Source organism: Oryza glaberrima, chromosome 5 (assembly GCF_000147395.1).
Source record: "Oryza glaberrima chromosome 5, OglaRS2, whole genome shotgun sequence".
Classification (NCBI taxonomy): Eukaryota; Viridiplantae; Streptophyta; class Magnoliopsida; order Poales; family Poaceae; genus Oryza; species Oryza glaberrima.
The window spans coordinates 1251439-1257438 of NC_068330.1; positions in this window are offsets into that span (position 1 = coordinate 1251439).

The window sequence follows — 6000 nt, forward strand, 5'->3', positions numbered from 1 at the left end:
TTTGAAATTCAAATGGAATGAACCTTACTAGAGCAATTTTGGAGGAAAATAAGCATGAGGTCTCACCTCATGTTTTCCTCTTCATATGTCTAAGGTTCCTGTGTTTTTCCTGTGTGCTAATCAAACGATAGTTTGAAGACTTTCCTGTGTTTCAAAATTCTATGGGAATCCAATAAGTGTGGCATTTAATTCCTACGTTTTTTCTATTCATCTGTTTTTTCAATCCTGCGATTCAAAGGGGCCCTGGGTAACATAGTAGTTTATCGTATCTTTGCTGTTTGATGTGAAATTTGTTACGAACAACAAATAATTTGAAATTCTTTACTACAGTTACATTTAAAATTAATCCTTGGATATGGATTGAATGAATAGCTCATTCAAACAAGGAAAAAGATGCATCCATTCATGAGTTTGATTTGAACATTTATTGCAAGGGTTTCGTGAGCTACTAGAATTGCTGAGAGGTGGGGCCCACAGAGAGTCCATGGGCCGGGTCCACACATTGGCTCTGACTACTCCCTCCTTGTGAGTGAGTGAGGCCCATTTAGTTCCTAAACAAAATTTTTCATGTTGTTACATCGAATGTGACACATGCATGAAGTATTAAATATAGAAAAAAACTAATTACACAATTCACTAGAAAATTACGAGACAAATCTTTTAAGTCTAATTGAGCCATGATTTAACAATGTGGTAAACATTTGCTAATGACAGATTAATTAGACTTAATAAATTTATCTTGTAGTTTCCTGGCAAAATATGTAATTTGTTTTATTATTAGACTACGTTTAATACTTTAAATGTGTGTCTGTATACATACAGAGGCAAAAATTTTTTTTGCCAACTACTCCCTCCGTCCCATAAAAAACCAATCTAGTATTAGATGTGACATATCCTAGTACTACGAATCTGGATATACCTTTGTCTAGATTTATATTGTATTAGAATATAATTTGTTTTTTACCTGGACGGAGGGAGTACATGAGTTGTACTGGCAAGACAACACAGCAGAGGGATGTGATTTGAGGATTCTTTCTTTGCCCTCTTCTTCTTTCATTTGCTGGGCATCCATCCATCCTTTGCTTCTTTTTCCTCTGCTTTGCTGATTTCCATGTCACAGACTACTCCACACTGCAGCACAGAGGTCATTTCACTTCACTTCACATCAATCCATCTCATTCATCATCCATGGCCTCTCTCTCTATCACGAGGATGCCGGAAAAAGGAGAGGAAATGCTTGCTATATGGACCCCCAATGGTATTGCATTTTCAGTTCCATATACGTGCGGTTGGCACAACTAATTTTAGATGTTAATAAGCCTCGGCTAATTTCCCTACACATTGACACAAAGTTATATATAGAGCAATGTGATTTATTAGTGGAATGGATGTATCAAAATAAAGGAATGCATATCTTGGTTAGTTTGAATTGGATGAATAATGGCTATGCAAAACATTAGTGTCGTATTTGTAAAATGGTAACCATAGATATTAGATTGAATGTCTTTTAATCACTTATTTATCTTTACTAACTTACAAGTGTATAAGTGTATAGATACATTGGCCCCTGCCAAAATATGCTGGTCGTAGGCATGTGGCTTTTTTTTTTCCTGATTTCCTATATTTTTGTAGCGGTTGCATGCCTCATGTTGTGTTATATTGCGCAACCTATTAAGGACTTTTTTTAGTGTCTGGATGGCTCATTTTGTGTCTTGATGGATAACCAATCGAGGCCATTGGAGTGAGAGACTAAGTTTCACGTGAAAAAAATTAAATACCTTAAGGCCCCCTTTGATTCAAAAGAAATTCATAGGAATTTTAAATGATTTCATTCCTATAGAATTTTTTCCTATATACCTCTTTGAATCAAAGGAATGAATACTATGGAATCTTATAAAATTCCTATGGAATGCCTATTGACATGCAAGTTTTAGAGGAAATCTAGCATGAGGTTCTACCTCATGGAAATTTTCCTATGAGTCTTCATCGCTCCTCTAATTCCTGCATTTTTTCTGCGGTCCAATCAAACGATCATTCATGTGTTTTTCCTGTGTGTTGCAATCCTCTGTTTTACACTTGCATTCATATCAGAATCCTGCGTTTTTCCTATTCCTACGTTTTTTCAATCTTGTGATTCAAAAGGGCCCTAAAATATTTAGATTTAGATTTATGTATTAGTCAGTGCACTAAGGAGATTAGAGCGAACCTCGGTTGATATTATAATTTATGTACAACATAAAGAAACATATGCCTACACATATATAATCACATCCTATTTAAGCTGTTCAACCGTATTCCTTTACAGAGCCTACTCAAAATGAATCTGTTTTCCCCCCTACTTCCGTCATACTGCCACACTCTTCTGACTAGTGAGTTTCATGAACCATGAATATCATGGAACCATGGGTTCTCATAGCATAAAATGGTTGCATCCATGATAAGATGGAGGCATAGAAACACCTAGTGTTAAAACAAAACAAAATAAAATAAAATAAAGGGGGGGCATTGCAGTTGCACGAGTGGTGAATCAGCCATGGCAGCTTTACCTCTCCACACGTCGTTTGCTGATGGTTAGTAGGTCGCTGCACGCATGCATTGCAAACCCAAATGTAGTGGTGGTCAGTGTGGATGCTGCTGCTGCTGATTGTTTAATTATTTTTGGGTGTCAGGTGATCGAGCGAAATGCATCTGGGTGCGTGTGAGCTCTGAGCTGTTGCCATGTGGATCTCCTTGTCTGGGGATCTGAATTTGTGTGTTTCTCTCTCTGTGTTTTCATCATATATGAGATCCTGATCTGAGCTTTTCTCTCTCTCTTTTTTTAAATAATCGTTCACTTGACCTTGAATAATGCCCAAGTAGTGGTGCTTCCTCAGCAAGATTGCTTGCTGACAGAATTTGAGAATCTGTGTTTGAATTGGAATATGTTGGGGACCAACATTTGAATTGGGACCTTGTTTTGGAGATTAGAGTGCTAGGAGTACTAGTTTAAAAGGTAGAGACAAAAGGCATAACAACGAACATCATTCTACCTCTTAATCGACTTCATAAATGCTATTATTTCCTCTGGTCAAATATATTTGACTTTGGAGTCTGTATATTTTCTTCGAAATCCAAGAGCGCCAAACTGAGATTATTATCACCATAGGGCATTGATTGCTGAATCTAAAGGACTTCGGTGTTATATTATTTTCTATCAGCTTCTTTACTAGTAGATTATTTGCTCCATGTTTCTAAAAATATATTTTTGAAAAATATTTTTAAATGATTTTTTCAAACCACTTGTTCCAAGCTATTTAATAAGTTTATTTCCAAAGATATTTATTTATTCCTATAATTAAGTATATAATTCATGAAGATAATCTGATAATTCATGAAGATAATCTGATGAATAATTTATTTTTAAATTGGACCTTTGGTTGTGCTAACAAACTCGGAAAAGAAAAAGATCAATCAAAGGCTACCTTAAATTGTGATGAAACATTGTACTACTAGTCAGTACCAAGCTAAGTTTTGGACGAAATGCAAAATTAATGGATAAATAATTAGTTGCTTGCAAGCTTCTGTACACGTACGTGGTGCATGTTAATGTCATCCAAACAAGATAAAATTGAAAGTTGTACGTGCATGGATGGGTTCGTGCACACGACACGTGGGGTGTGAGCCCATATGGGCCAAGGCCAGTACGTTTTGTTGTGCTACTAGCTAGGCAATGTCACGAGCAACATCTGACATACGGCACGAGCAAACCTTTAATTTCTCCTCTTCTTCATCTTTTTTTTTTTACCTAAACTTTTTTCTCTTTGTTGTTTTTTGGTTCTTGTTTGTAATGTATGGAGATTGGAGAGGATTGGCATTTTCTTCCACCTTCTCCTTCTTGTGTGCTATATTCTCTTGTTCTTTCTTTTCTATTTCCACCTTTTGCTTGACCATTGATCTATCCTATCATGTGGGGAAACACACCACATACCATGGCTTGACAAAACCCCACCTAGCTAAGGTTTTTGAGTGAAAGGTCACTTCATGCTATTTATTATATTTATTGCTTGTTAATAAATTGAGTTGTGAAAGCATTTTTTTTATATTCATTGGGGAAAAAATAGAAAAACAATGGTGAACATCCTCTACAAAAAAAATTTCAAATATTTTCACAGTTTGGGCACATTCCTTGTAGCGTGCGGATTATGGATTATTGCGCAGGCATGGCTCCTAAGTTCTAAACGGTATATTGTTGCAAAAAAGAAAAAAAAAGGAGAACTTCATCATAATTTCTTAGATTTTATTTGAAAACCGACTTACAACTTTCTATAATTCATTCATTTGTATTTTTAAATAATTATCTTAATCTCAATTTTATCCATCATTTATATAAAAAAAAGGTCTCACCCTTGGTGGGTGAGGCCAAGAGATTTTCCATGGTTAGTCAGGCTCATGCTTCACGAAATTCCTAGCTCTTGGTAAACAGATACTCCCTCCGTTTCATAATGTAAGTCATTCTAGCATTTTCCACATTCATATTGATGTTAATGAATTAAGCATCAATATAAATGTGGAAAATACTAGAATGACTTATATTATGAAATGGTGGGAGTATTTCTTTAATGAAGTGTGGCATGATCACTAGTTTTGCTGAATAATTGCACATTGGCAGCCAAGAGCCATGCTATAGAGGGTAAGAAATTTGATAGGGACCAAATAGTACTACGTTACAATTATACACAAGGCAAGTGAGATCTAGTAGTACATGCATGTATACAAGTAAACGATGCACATGTATACATTACAGTAGTCACAGATGGACGCAAGGAGAGGTGGGACAGGTCGAAAATAAATGTGTGGGGCTATGTAGTATTTGACATCACTATGCAACATGCATGAGTTATTCTATAACACCCTACTTCTCTCTTCTCTGTGTCCTCAATGAGAAGAAGAATTAACCTCTCCGGTGAAAAGACCAAAAAGAAGTAAAAGGAGAAAAATACAAATAAAAGAAAATGACACCTATATCTATTTTCATGCTTTTTTTTCTTATTGACTATATATATAAAAAAGAATAACCATTTATATGTCGTCTTCTATTTTACACTTATATTTCTATTAAAATCATGTGTTTTTATTATTAAGTTTCGCAATATCGCCTTTCAAATAAACGGAAATGGAATGGTTGGGATTCAGATCAGCTGTAGTAGTAGTATTGACTGCAACTTATGTAGTCATAGCAGCTACCGTTTGATCTGAATCGGATGGCACAAATTAGTCATAGCACTGTAGCAAACTACTGTAGAATAAAATATTACGGTGATTTTGTGGTTTGATCGATGTAGCGGTAAATCTAGACGGTTGATCATCAAAATGAACGGCTGAAGATATTGTAATCTTAAGTTGCAGTCGTAGTTACCACTGCAGCTGATCTCAATCCGAATGGTTGGCGTGTATGTTTGACCAATGGGGAAATAGAGGACACGAAGTCAACTGTGGAGGCATAGGATCCCGTAATGTTTTTTCCTCCAGATTCCAATACCATTCTACTACTCGTACAGTAGCTTCACTTGAGTATACTGGCCAAGTCAAGCAGTATCCCAAACAAAACAAACAGCAACAAGAAGAAGATGTCATTAGTTGAAGGGACACTGAGAGGACACTACATTAAAGCAACTCGCTCACCTTTTGTCCACCACACCTCTGCACTGCAATGTACAGCATAAATAAGGGTATTTTATTATGGGCGCTCATCTTTTTCATAAAAAAAAAAGTTGATGCTATTATGTATAATCCATATTATTATTGTCCAAGAAAAATAATCCGGTGAATAATCTTTTTCAAACAACGTTTACAAACACCGTATCAATCTTAGTATTGACAAAGCTATATATTGGAACACGTCGGGGAGAAGCCATTCGAGGAAGAAGAGCCTTGGCTAGTTGATATGTTGTTCGATGTTTTCTTCATGAGACTACCTGTAAAATTGTCGAAAGACAATTTCTCTAAAATCTTTTAAATGTA